Below are 15,159 nucleotides of genomic sequence, written 5' to 3'. Positions count from 1 at the left end.
ATAGAAAATTTGAACAGACCCATAACAAGTAAGGAAATCAAATTAGTAATCAAAAATCTGCCAAAAAAACAAGAGTCCGGGGCCAGATGGCTTTCCAGGGGAATTCTACCAAACATTTAAGGAAGAATTAACACCTATTCCCTTGAAACTGTTCCAAAAAATAGAAATGGAAGGGAAACTCCCAAACTCTTTATATGAAGCCAGGATTACCCTGATTCCAAAACCAGACAGAGACCCCACTAAAAAGGAGAACTATAGACCAATTTCCCTGATGAACATGTTTTCAATTAGCAATAATCGCGCCTCGGATAAACCTCATTGGCTACGATACTGCCACTGCACAAAGCTTCCCTGATGAACATGGATGCAAAAATCCTCAAGAAGATATTAGCTAACCGGATCCAACAATACATTAAAACCATTATTCACCACGACCAAGTAGGATTCATACTTGGGATGCAGGGCTGGTTCAATATCTGCAAAACCATTAACGTAACTCATCACATCAATAGAAGAAAGGATAAGAACCATATGATCCTTTCAATAGATGTAGAGAAAGAATTTGCAAAATGCAGCATCCTTTCTTGATAAAAACGCTCAAGAGAGTAGGGATAGAAGGGTCATACCTCGAGATCATAAAAGCCATATATGAACGACCCAATGCTAATATCATCCACAATGGGGACAAACTGAGAGCTTTCCCCCTAAGGTCAGGAACAAGGCAGAGATATTCACTCTCACCACTGTTATTCAACACAGTATTGGAAGTCTTAGCCTCTGCAATCAACAACACAAAGAAAGAAAAGGCATCCAATTTGGCAGGAGGACGTCAAACTTTCACTCTTCACAGGAGACATGATACTCTGTATGGAAAACCCAAAAGATTCTGCCAAAAAACTGCTAGAGTTGATTCATGAATTCACCAAAGTTGCAGGATATAAAGTCAACACACATAAATTGGTTGCATTCCTATACACCAGCAATGAAGCGACAGGAAGAGAAATCAAGGTATCGATCCCATTTACAATTGCACTAAAAACCATAAAATACCTAGGAATAAATCTAACCAAAGAGGTGAAAAATCTATACACTGAAAACTATAGAAAGCTTATGAAAGAAATTGAAGAAGACCCAAAAAAAATGGAAGATTCCATGCTCCTGGATAGGAAGAACAAATATTGTTAAAATGCCGATACTACCCAAAGCAATCTACATATTCAATACAATCCCTATCGAAATAACACCAGCATTCCTCACAGAGCTAGGACAAATAATCCTAAAATTTGTATGTAACCAGAAAAGACTCCGAATAACCAAAACAATCTTGAAAAAGAAAACCAAAGCAGGAGGCATCACAATCCCAGACTTCAAGCTATACTACAAAGCTGTAATCATTAAGACAGTATGGTGCTGGCACAAGAACAGACACTCAGATCAATGGAACAGAATAGAAAACCCAGAAATGGACCCACAAATGTATGGCCAACTAATCTTTGATAAAGCAGGAAAGAATATCCAATGGAATAAAGACAGTCTCTTCAGCAAGTGGTGCTGGGAAAACTGGATAGTGACATGCAGAAAAATGAACCTGGACCACTTTCTTACACCATATACAAAAATAAAATGGATGAAAGAACTAAGTGTAAGACAGGAAGCCATCAAAATCCTCGAGGAGAAAGCAGGCAAAAACCTCTTTGATCTTGGCCGCAGCAACTTCTTACTCAACACGTCTCCCGAGGCAAGGGAAGCAAAAGCAAAAATGAACTCCTGGGACCTCATCAAAATAAAAAGCTTCTGCACAGCGAAGGAAACAATCAGCAAAACTAAAAGTCAACTGACAGAATGGGAGAAGATATTTGCAAATGACATATCAGACAAAGGGTTAGTATCCAAAATTTACAAAGAACTTATCAAACTCAGCACCCAAAAAATAAATAATCCAGTGAAGAAATGAGCAAAATACATGAATAGACACTTCTCCAAAGAAGACATCCAGATGGCCAACCGACACATGAAAAAATGCTCAACATCACTCATCATCAGGGAAATACAAATCAAAACCACAATGAGATATCACCTTAAACCTGTCAGAATAGCTAACCTTAACAACTCAGGTGACAACAAATGTTGGCAAGGATGCGGAGAAAGAGGATCTCTTTTGCATTGTTGGTGGGAATGCAAGCTGGTGCAGCCACTCTGGAAAACAGTATGGAGGTTCCTCAAAAAACTAAAAATAGAACTACCCTACAACCCTGCAATTGCACTACTAGGCATTTATCCAAGGGATACAGGTGTGCTGTTTCGAAGGGACACATGCACCCCAATGTTTATAGCAGCACTATCAACAATAGCCAAAGTATGGAAAGAGCCCAAATGTCCATCGATGGATGAATGGGTAAAAAAGAGGTGGTACATATATACAATGGTGTATTACTCAGCAATCAAAAATAATGAAGTCTTGCCATTTGCAACTATGTTGATGGAACTGGAGGGTATTATGCTAAGTGAAATTAGAGAAAGACAAATATATGACTTTACTCATATAACGACTTTAAGAGAGAAAACAGATGAACATAAGGGAAGGGAAACAAAAATAATATAAAAACAGGGAGGGGGAGAAAACATAAGAGACTCTTAAATATGGAAAACAAACAGAGGGTTACTGGCGGGGGTGTTGGAGGGGGGTGGGATAAATGGGTAAGGGGGATTAAGGAATCTGCTCCTGAAATCATATTTGCACTATATGCTAATTAACTTGGATGTAATTTAAAAAAAATTAATAAAAAATATAGGATATCTTTTATGGTATTTTGTAACATGATGACTTTTTTATTGTCTTTTGAAATATTCTCTTTAATTAATATAACTATACAGTAGCATGTTATTGATATCATTGCCTGCTTAGTCTCTCAATAGCTGAATTGCCATAATTTTTTTGGGTATTTCATTTCAACTGCCTCCTTCAATGACTATACAATATTATTTAAATATTGGTTTTAAGAAAGCAACAAAATATATATATATATGTGTTAAAAGAACAACAGTTTTAGGCCCACTCTTCACAGTTTTGTTTCTTTTATAGAGTTTTATTTCTTTGTAAAAATGGATGCCAGTAGGTTAGATAATTAACCTGCTAATTGGTGAGCAAAAACTACCTGTTTATATAACTTTGCTAGTTCTGTGACTTTTATGAGTGATTCCAAAGATGGAAATATTGAATAATATGGTGGGTTGACTCACTAGATTTTCTTATTTTTTTTTTTTTTTTTTACTCACTAGATTTTCTAGATGCTTCTCCTTTCTTCATTCACACCATAGAATTCACTTCACAGCTAGCTTGTCTAATTTTGTATGAGATAGTCACTGAATGGGTCCATCTTTTAACAATAGTTGATTATATAATACCATGTTTTTGTAAGTGTCTCCTGTAATGGAGTAGTTACATAGAATTCAAAGATGATATAGGGCAGAGTTTGGTAAACTACAGCCCACAGGTGGCTTGCTTTTGTAAATAAACTTTGATTGGTTCACAGCCAGAGGTATTAGTTTACATTGTCTGTGACAATTCTCACAGTACAATGGCAGTGTTGAGTAGGTTCCACAGAGAGTCTCTGGCCCACAAAGTCTAAAATACTATCTAGACCTTGCAAAAGAAGTGATCCTCTAGTCTAGGGTGATAAGTTGATGATTCCCACAAAGCCTGCTGAAAATTTGTTGATCTGAATCAACCAATAAAAATGCATTTATTATTACCTCCTCTGATTTTGGCATTCTTGGAGATACATACAATTGAAGAATAATACATATGACCTGATTTTATAAGATGTTTATAATAAAGTCAGGGAGATAAAATACCCACACAAATAGAATGACACAGGAATATATAATTGAGTACTTAGCATAGGCAATACATTTTTAAAACTCATGTAATTTACATATGGCACTGAATCTTTCTCACAATTCCTAGAAAATACCTCCTCGATGTATATTGGCCAACTGATTGAGGCCATCTACAAGTATTTTAGGTTGCTCCCTCAGTTCCACTTCCTCTGAGCTAAGATGTCTTCTCATTTGGGAAGAAGTCCATAAACTAGTTCCCTTAAACTAGTAAGTTCTTGATAAATGGCACACACAAAAATTTTGTCAATAACCAGGATGTTCCTACAGAGCAATGAATTTTGCTGGCTCTGAACAATGGATAAATGATTCATCTAGTCTGTTTAAATGACCTGTTTGCTGTTATCTGCACACGGTAATTTACTGGAGGAAATTGGATTTTGTTGGCCTATACTTCCTGCTTTGTTCACTTTGTGCTTTTTCCCTCATCTATTCTGACTGGTAAATGAGTCAATCTTACTTCAACATGATGCTTTTAAAGTCTAATACTTTGTGAGGAACTTTTTTTTTTAATGATACTCATGAAATTAAAATGAATAACTTTCTGTTGAGAATATTCTCATAAGACTATGAAAATTAAGATAGATAAAATGTTTCTAGAAATATTCTACAATTCAGAAGAGTTGAACTTATATAATAGCACTTCTAATTGATTTAATTTCATCTTAGAACACTCAATACAGTGAAAAGCATAGATGTGAATACTGGAAGTATTTGTTTCAGGTGAATAAGCCTCTCTAGCCATGAAAGGCCAGAACAGATATTTATGTTAACTTTCTGCCTATTGGCATCACTAAATATTTGAACAACAGTGGCCCCCAGCCAATAAAAAGTGACTCCCCAAATCAAACTCTGACACTGAACTTAACAACTCAATCAATCACTTGACCAGTAGGTGTCTGCTGAACATGTGCTTAATGCACAGCATTAACCTATGTACTCTAAAATTCCAGGAACCATAATAATTTTGATTTTTTTTAAAAAATTACAATTTATTTTGGAAAACAATATATGTAGATGGAAAAAAAGGAAAACATTGAAGAACGTTGGGATCTCTCAAGGACCGTCCAACTAAATACATGTCCAAAGCTAAATACATTATTTTTAAATAAAGTTTTCGATAAATACAAATTTGTGATTTATAATCTCCCAATGTAGCTAAATTCGGAGAATTTATAAAATGGATTTTGAGGGGCGCCTGGGTGGCACAGTCGGTTAGGCGTCCGACTTCAGCCAGGTCACGATCTCGCGGTCCGGGAGTTCGAGCCCCGCGTCAGGCTCTGGGCTGACAGCTTAGAGCCTGGAGCCTGTTTCCGATTCTGTGTCTCCCTCTCTCTCTGCCCCTCCCCCATTCATGCTCTGTCTCTCTCTGTGCCAAAAATAAATAAACATTGAAAAAAAAATTTTTAAAAATGGATTTTGAGATCATTTAAGAAACCCTCCATGAGCATATATATTTTCAGCTTATCCTTTCAGAATGGAAAGACTTTGAGAAGGACAATGTTGAGGTAGGCATTCCAGGAAAAACATGACCAAAGGCATAGAAAGAGAAATGAATAAGCATATGGGAAAAAGCTGCTTGTATGTTAATCAATAGGAAAATTGAGGCCAGATTTTTGTGGATACTCAAATACCAAGAAAAAAATTGGATTGACTTAATGAGCAACAATTAGCTTTTGTAAATTCTTAAAGAGGTTGACTAGCAATAATGTGAGTATTTAGTTTACAATAAGAATTATCCCAAGGAATCAGGGCTTATAATAGGATTTTAAATCCTGGGCCAGGATTTATTTTAATAATTGACTAGGATGAGCAAGGAGTTTTCTTTGTCAATTGTAATGTGGTGGTAACTTATGGATTATCTTAGTAACTAGCTTTGACTGTCTTCAACTTAGAACTGTGAAAATTATATTCATTAAACTTGACTAGAAAAACCTTTTGTGAACCCCCTCTAACCCATTTTTAAACTTAAATCCAAAATTGATCTTTTGGATTGTACTAAGTCAGCCTAACTTCTAAATTTCTCACAATTTCATCCTCTTCTCTGTGCATTAGCAGCTCAATGGGGAGTTCATAGTGATAGTTATCTTGTTCGTATACAAGGGCACATGTACCAGTTTGATTGCCATACTTTGACTTAAATGAAATGGTTTTTGTTGTTTTACTTTTAAAAGCAATTATCCCTAAATTCCCTTCAAACATTTTTGGTTTGAAATTGTTACCATAAGACCACTGATTCTACTTCCAGCAAAAAACAAAGAAACAAAAAACCCCAGAAAACTAAGTTGATTAGACTAAGTTGATTTGATGTAAAAATGCTGAAAGTAATATAAAATCTATCCAGATATGATTTGCAGCAAAGATAAGTAATAGACAGTTAATCTGAAGCAGGTTAGTGAAGTTTTTAGGAGGAAGATGCTTAGGAGCTCAATGAAGTTAAAAAGGACACGTGTCAACAAAGTTTCTTTTATGACATGCCACTTCAAAGGTCGTTTTAGGAGAACCAGTAGGAATGAAAGGTAGTCCAGATATAAAAATTAAAGACCCCTAGGAGCAACAGGTTAGGAGCAGAATTCCAGCTTACAGAATCAAGAGAACTTTAGGCAGAAGTATAGTTTAGCATCTTCAATAACTCAGTAAACCCCACATCAATGCCCTCTCCTCACTTTAATCAAAAAATGTGTCTCTTATTCCAGAAAACTGAACCTATCAGGTGTAATCTGCCTCACCTTCTCAGTAACTTCCAACCTACAACCTCAAAACCATCTACATTCTCCTTCTCTTTCTCTCACTTTCACACACATGAATTCTTTCTTTCACTATGAGAAATTTAGGTGCAACTTTTATTCATAGACAACTTTTCCATCTTCATTCTTAAAGCAGTTCCTCTTGCATTTTATTTTTTCTTAAAGTTTATTTATTTTTATTTTGAGAGAGTGAGAGAAAGCATGCAAGTGCAAGAGCAGAGAGAGGAGAGAGAATCCCAAGCATGCTCCCTGCTGTCAGCGCAGAGCCTGATGCAGGGCTTGATCTCACAAACCATGAGATCGTGACCTGAGCTGAAATCAAGAGTCAGATGCTTAACCAACTGAGGCACCTAGGTGCCCCTGAATCTTTTAGTACCTTATTCTATCCCTACTCCCATTTAATTGGTGCTCTTATAGTTTAAACTCCAATCCTGAAAATAGTTTCCCAGGATGAGTACCCTTACACCACCTTCCTGTCTCTCTGCTTTACTTTGCAGCTGTGCTTTCTGAAAGATTAACTATCATTGTCTGTTTCTAATTCCTCAGATGCTACTTTCTCCTTACCTCCTAAAACTTATAATCTGATTTCAGTCTCCACTACTCTAGAGAAACTAAGTTCACCGAAACTATAAATAGCTTCCTAATTGTGCAGTTACTCTTATTTACTTGCAACCTGGTGCATATGCCATTTTTGGTTATTTTATTCTGAAGTTTGCCTCTTAAATTCAGTGACTCCTCACTTCCCTCCTACTTCTTTTCTCTGAGAGTTCAGAATTGGTATCCTTTATGAAATCTTCCATTAGGCAGTTTATTTGTGCCTTGAGCTCTTCTCTATAAGCTCTCTTTAAAAAAACATTGCCATACTTGTATTTTGTAGAACTCAATAGCAAAACAACAACAAAAACCCAAACAATCTGATTTAAAAAAATGTGCTGAAGATTTGAGTAGATGTTTTTCAATAGAAAACATACAGATGGCCAACAAGTACTTGAGTACAACAAATACTCAACATCATTAATCATCAAGAAAATGCAAATCAAAAGTATTGGATATTTACAAATTATATAAGGACTTTATATCTACTTGTAAAATAAGTCAATTAGGTCAATTCCTGTCAGATTTTATTGTGCATATGAATCACTGAGGAATCTTGGTAAAATGCAGATTTTGATTCAGTAGATCTGGGAGTAAGACCTAAGACTCTCCATTTCTTAGGCAATCCTTTTGCAATAGGTTCACAAGCATACTAAGTAGCAAGCTATTAGAAGTCCTATGTGAAGCCTGATCAGGCGCAAAAGGCATATAAATACCAGCACCTGGGTATAAAGAAGTTTCTTGAGGAGGCCTGGGAGGGTGGGTGTGATTAATTTTCAGGTTCCTAAAAACATGAAGACAGTTAAAAAAATGACAAATCTGAGAATAAATTTTGTTTATTTTTTTTCAGGAGTAGACCAGAAGAATACCATCCTTAGACCTGGGAAGTAGGGACTCCTGCCCTGGGGGCTGTATTTCAGAGGCCTCCAATCTGGCCCTTCTCTGGCCACAACTCTTCCCATGAAGCAAGAAAACCTCAGCATCAAGGAGATGCGTCTCCCCTCTTCTAGACCATGGGCCTGCTTCTCTTCTCATACCCTGGGCCCACCTTAGGACCTACATGAGCAGCATTCTCAGAATATCCTCTCAAGGTAAACCATGCCCCCATGCAAAACAGCAAAAAGTAAGTTGCTTAGCAGTTGTTGGGGTGGGGAGGGATTGATGAAGAGGAGAAGAGTGTTCCTAGCATCCACATGGCTTGAGACTCCTTGCAGTGTGGGACAAAAGTGTTGAGTGGGCAAAGAGTGGGTTACAGTCTTCCACTTATACTTTTGCCCTGGGCCCCACAAATATTAAAGATAGACCTGAATCTGTGTGAGAACTGTCAGTGTTTCTGATTGCTTTGTTTCTGTTTGATATCTGTGGGACTACTGTTGAGACAGCTGGAACCCAGACCAGCCTCCATGTTTGGTTTCAAGTATCCCTTGTCCTCAAATGTCTCCTCTATTATAGCTGAAATACCTTAGTATAAATCAGTTTTTATATATTCAAGCAGGGAAAGAATTATGGTAGAGAGGGTCAGAGGGCTCTGAAAGTGGAGGGTAGACCTATAAAGATCTTGGGAACACAAGGAGAATAAAGGCAAGAGACTTCTCTTATTTGGTTTGAATGCCGAATGTCAAGTGCAGAGCCTGGCACTCAGTTCATGATCAATAAACATTACTGATCTGAAGAATGAATGCACTGATGAAAGGACTTTCCTTTCATCTTCTCACCCTCTTTGTCCCACTTCAAACTAGAGCTCAACTTTGACAGTACCAGCTGATTGGAAGCTCCTTTATAAGTATGCGGTCAGGCTGGTTCTGGCTCAGAAGGAAGCACTAGGATCCCCTAATCTCAATCACAGTAAAGTGAGAGAAAACTCTCAAGTGTTTCTAAGACCATGAAACTTAAAATAAGGTAACAGATTCTAGTCTTGCCTTTGCCACAAATACGTTAGTCTTTGAAAGTAATTAGGTTTCACTTTCACCAAATTTCACCAGATTATTTCACCAAATTTACCGGATCATGTTACTATGATTGCCAAAGAATACAGTTTACAATATCAGGGACTTGATTTCAAATCCTAATTATCCCTTTCAACAGTTTTTCAATCATAATTAAGGCAAATTACCCCTTCATATTTTCATTTCCCCTTTAGCAACACAGGAATTACAATAAAGCCTGCTTTTTTTTTTTTTTTGGTACTTTAAGGCTGTTGTGAGGAAAGAAGGAGAAAGAAAAAGAGAATTGTAGAAAGACAGAGAAACAGAAACAGAGACTATATAAATATGCTTTGGAACATGCAAGTCCGTGTACAAATGATAGCCATCAGTATTGTTAACCATTTTCTAACTTGCAGCCTGAGGAAAAGTGATCATTTTAATGAATATTCTTTCCTCTGATTTCTCTTATGACGAGTGTCCAGAAGGACAAATGATTGGTTGAGGTTAAAAGTGGTTTTGGAAGAAAGCAAAGATGGCTATTGTACAGGGACTGATTCTATTACAATCTGACTGTATTTACTGAATAGACTGGGGGTTACATAGATCAAGTTACGCTAATCTTTTAGAAATCAGCATTTTACTTTAAGCTGTGTAGCTTCTTTCATAGCTTTGTCCTACCTAAGGAATGGTGCCTTGCTGAAACTAGGGTTTGCATAATAATGACAGCCAGATTTAAGCACTTCATGATTTTGAGTAAAACATTTAATAAATTTGATCAGCAACAATGCCATATGAAACTAACAAATGCCAAAACTATGAAGAGGTACAAACTTTTAACTAGAAAGCCTGCTATTGATTCTGCTTTCCTGATGCAACTACAAATATTTAATTATCTACAGTCTTGAACAGCATTTGGGATAGAAATTTGGATGGTTGTGTGATGTGTTTCCAACAGTCATATCCAGAAATAAGTATCCGGGTGAGTTAAATTAATGTCTTTGTGTGCATACATACACGCACACACAGAGATGCAAATACACACATGGCTGTGCCTATAAATAGACAGCAAGCTCACATATATTTATACTTAAATATTTACATATACCTTAGGCAATTACGTCTTCCTATCATTGGATTTTTTTCTCCTTGAAAACCCTACTCTCCAACAAGATTTGGGTTTCTACAGTGGCGCAATTACAAAGGCTGAAAGAGCATCTAAAATCTAACCTCTCATTCCCTGTCCTCAGCATACCAGCTTAGTTAGGGAACATATCAACAGCAGTGACTCAGGATCCAAAGGAAGACCCCAAGGTTGTTATCATTCCTTTACATTTCACATGCTAATTATGCTCTTTCTGTGGTTGGATGATTTGGGAACTCAGATTTAGGGGTGAGCATTATTATGACTGCATTAAGGCTTGGCTCCCACATTTCATTGTCTTTTTACTTTAATGATCATTTAAAAGACATTTGTAGAGTTTGACAAAGCATTGATGACTCTCAATAAGAATAATGTGCACATTCGAATGGAGCCTGGCTTCCCAATAAATCTGAATACAGGCTGTTAGGATGCATCTGAGTATTTTCTCCAGATTTGCTGCAGAACACTGCCATCAAGTGTGAAGCTGGAGAGGTAGTTTCCAGAGGTATTTTCAGTGTAGATGTAGTAGCACAGAAGACTCCCTGAAAACTGACCCCAAGATTTTTTTTTTTTAATTTTGTGACAGGTCCTCAGGAGATGTCAGATACCTTTTAAAACTTTTCAGAGGATCTCACATCTACAGCTCTTAACCTTTATAGCAAAGAAGAAATATGTCACATTAATGGCAGTTAAGACTTGTAGGCTATGACTCTGGTATTTTTTCAGGCTTTGAAGCTAAAAATGAACAGATACGAATGGCCACCTGGTGCCTTTCATGAGTGCCCCAAATTACGAAGAAAACTTCTACTTCCTAGTTTCTCAGCTAAACTTGGAATAATTAAAAAGTAAACAAATCTTCCATTCGTTTTTTTAACAAGCAATCTATATAGATACAGATATAGATACAGATACAGATGATATAGATACAGATATAGATATAAATGAATCCACATTATCTTCCAAAATGTGCTGAGTATATTGCCTGGCACAGAGTAAACACTATGTATTGAATGAATAATAAATTAAGTAATAAAACTCAGCCTGTCTTTCAAAATGAAGCAAAGTTTTCCATCAGCACATCATCTTCCTGACCATATATATTTCCTGACCATATATATATAATACTGTCCTCACACAATAAAGCTTGTACTCCAACCAATACAGAAAGATGAACAAAAACATCATGTTTCCTTATTTCTCTGACTTTTTAAAAATGTCGTTTACTTCACTTACTATATTATGTAGCCCTAACTTTATCAGCAAATATATCTCAGAAATACACCTTAGAATTCTACTCATTCTTCCATGCCTAACTCAGATGTCTTGGTACTGAATCTAAATTAATCCTTCTCATCTCTGATCACCTCCAACACTGAGTCTGAATCTAACATCTGAAGGGAATTTCTGCCCTTAAAAATATCAATGACTGTATGTCCTAACATATTTGAAAGCTATTTGAGGATAAGGATAATATTTCATATTTTAGTTAATCAACACTGAAACATCTCCCACTGGCTATCCAGAAGTGATGCCTGTCTGTGACCCTAGACATAGGTAGCCTCAGTTTTCCCAGTACATTTCACCTGCCTTTCAATGGTCCCAAACTTTCCAATTCTACCAATTTTTAAGAGGATATCCTGAAACCTAGGAGTCTGGTGGTGATGTGGAAAGGAGAGAACAACTGGAGTCCACACCAGATCTTCTTCTGAAACAAGACCACACATTTCTTTTGTTATACTGTAGCCATGTATCCATTCTCATAATATATTATTTTCCAAAAGCCTTTGCGATGCCTATAGGCAGGACATAAGTAAATAAGTTGCTTGTACATGCAAAGCACTTAGTTAAATGACATGACCATTTTAATTTTATTAAGAAGAACACTTAGTAGGAAATGAATTAGTGGAAAACGAGAGCAACTAGGGTAGGAGTCACATTATATAACACATTTTTAAAGAAAAATATAGATTTTTAGCTCAAAAAAAGAGAATTCTAGGTAATTGGCATAAGGCATATAGAGTCATTAATTAATAGTTAACATACCATGTGCCCAATCCACTGATTGCATGCAGTCCAAAAGTTGGAATTTGTAAAGTTCAACTGAGTGTCAGTCTTGTACATCAAGTACTTTTAATGAAAGGAATAAAAAAAATTACCACCATCTCCAAAAGGTATAAGACATCTGCTTGAATGATAGCAGTATGGAGCCAAGATGACAGGCTCTGTGCTAAGTACTTCACATACATTATGTCTCTATTTCCTCACAGTGTGATAGGTAGGTAAAATTATTCATAAGTTATATATGGGAAAACTGAAAAATTTTTAGCTACTTGGTAAAGTATACAGTTAAATGTCAGGATAGTCATGATTTTAACCAAGGCCTATCTTATTTGACTCCTTATACTTTGAACATTCTATGTAATAAGGCAATAATCACTTTTAAGGTGATTGAGTATAAGTTGAGTTGTTTGGTTTGCTGTGGGTCAAGGTGACCATTGTTAAAGACTGACTCTTGATTTGGGCATAGAATTTGCTGATAATTGTGTCTCTACTCATTTTCTTCCATTGGTGTGAAATTCATATACACACACAGTGCTCCAGAAATCCAAATTTTGGATCACATGGCTGGCTCAGTCAGTAGAGCATGTGACTCCTGACTCAGGGTTGTGAGTTTAAGCCCCACATTGGGTATAGAGCTTGCACAAAAAAGGAAGAAGAAAAAGAGAAATTAGAAATCCAAATTTTGTATTTCCTTTGACACATGGCTCAGATATTTCTTCCTACTAATTATCTTTACTAATTTAATATCATTATGACTATTCTGATGTTTCATATTTCATCAATGCTTAGCTTATCAATTTATATTTACATTTTTCATGTGCATTATAAATGTTCCTTTGTTCATAGATGTCAACCTAAATCTGTTCCAATTCCTTGAATAAAAGAATCAAGTCTTTGGAAATTTCTATCCACTACTCATTCCTACATAGAACATAACACACACTCAGAGAGTTGCTACTAAGGAAGTTCCTGTATTAGCTAATATTTAAGTCTAGATGTATGAGAATGGTTTATGAGTGAAAAAAAATTATCTCAAAGCTTTAAGTCAAATTGTTCCTAATAAACTACACTTAGATAATTATTAGAATTTTCTTGGATCAAAAAAAATGCATTTTGCCACCAAGATTGTAAGAAAAGTTACTACCTATGTGCTGTTGATTTGGGACAGTTGATTAGTACCTATGTGCTGTTGAGAAACTGTCAAAAACTGGCATTGGTATCTAAGCAGTGATTGTTGACTCCAGTATATTTGGGAAAATTTTGAAAGCACTGTCTTGCAATGGAAAGAGTGGTTCTGGGAGTAAGGGACTTGTGTTGTATTTTCCATTTTCTCACTATTGAGGTGAAATGTGGAGTATATTAATCTCTTGACCAAATTTTCCTTACCTGAAGAATAAAGATAGTATATATGTCCAACTCATTTCATGAGTGATGAAGATTAAATGTGATACAAGAAGAAGATCATTAAAAGTTTATTGCCAACACATATAGGATTAATAACTTTGAAAAGCACACATTTGAGAGCAAGAATAGCAGGCTTTGTTCTCCTTCTGGGTTTATGCATCAGTCTTGTCACTCAGCAGTTGGTCTGGGTTGTGGTTTAGCTATTTTAAAGGAATCTCAGTCCATAGCACTGCCAGTGCACTCCTTACTGATTAAGTGGCTCTTGAGCTCTGTGGGCTAAGAATTGCTGTTCCATTGTATTCTATCAGTCATTGAGCAGGAATTTAAAAAAAAAAACAAAATGTTAACAGCACAGATCTCCATAGATAGGCTGAGCAAAAAGGGTTGGAAAATGACAGGTTAATCATTTTAGGAATGCCTTAGAAATGTCATTTTGGCCATTACAAAATGCTATAATCCATTTTCAATGTAAATATGTGTGTGAAGGAGTGTGTGTTTAATCAGCATAATCTTTTATAATGTGTTATAAAATTGAGTCCTATGGTGTGATTAATCTCTAGAATTGACATATGTCCGGGGTGCCTGGGTGGCTCAGTTGGTTAGGCATCTGACTTTAGCTCAGGTCATGATATCACAGTTTGTGGGTTCAAGCCCCTCATCAGGCTCTGTGCTGACAGTTCAGAGCTGGAGCCTGCTTCAGATTCTGTCTCCCTCTCTGTCTGCCCCTCCCCTGCTTGTGCTCTGTCTCTCTTTGTCTCTCAGCAATAAATAAATGTTAAAAAATTTTTTAGAATTGACATATGTACCATAGAATCAATGTGATTTGGAGATGAGGTATAAAACTTTGTAACTGTGGCTTTAGACTAGCTACAGAGCTATGTAAGCCATGAACTATAAAAAGTCATTTCTAGCAGTGAAGGAACAAACTCAAATAGCCCTTCCCACCTCCTTGTTGCTACTTAATGCTGTCTGAGGATTTCAGTGACAGTTCAGAATGAATCAACAGTAGCCCCAACTGGACAACACTTCTAAAGTCAGTCCTTTCCTGCCCCAAACCTACTGTCTTTGATGTGTACAAGACAATTCAAAACCCTGAGTTCAAGAAAAGACAGAACTCTTGTGCAAAGAGAAACCAAATCTGACAACATATTGGAGGTCCCAGTCACTACTGACTAGAGTTAGTGGATTATCCAGTATCCAATGAGATTAGAATGAGATCTTGTGTATATTCTAGTGGTACCCATTCCAGTCTGTATGAGTGGGGACTGCTTACTTTCTTCACTGTAGTCTTAGTGGATTATAATCCACTACCTGATGCCCAGCCACTTTCTGCCCCAGTGCCTAATCCTGATTTCTTTTCATCCAAACTATTGGCCAGAATTTTTCTTAA

The 15,159-nt window shown here is 36.5% G+C and overlaps 1 non-coding gene across 1 annotated transcript; it reads right to left on the bottom strand.

Moving 5' to 3' along the window:
• Positions 1-201: 201 nt before the first annotated feature.
• On the bottom strand, positions 202-348 carry LOC122471107. Its single transcript, XR_006294117.1, has one exon. It is a non-coding gene; the product is annotated as a U4 spliceosomal RNA (small nuclear RNA).
• Positions 349-15,159: the final 14,811 nt, after the last annotated feature.

The sequence above is a fragment of the Prionailurus bengalensis genome, chromosome D3 (genome assembly GCF_016509475.1).
Source record: "Prionailurus bengalensis isolate Pbe53 chromosome D3, Fcat_Pben_1.1_paternal_pri, whole genome shotgun sequence".
In the NCBI taxonomy this organism is placed as follows: domain Eukaryota; kingdom Metazoa; phylum Chordata; class Mammalia; order Carnivora; family Felidae; genus Prionailurus; species Prionailurus bengalensis.
This window is presented reverse-complemented; position numbering and strand designations above follow the sequence as displayed.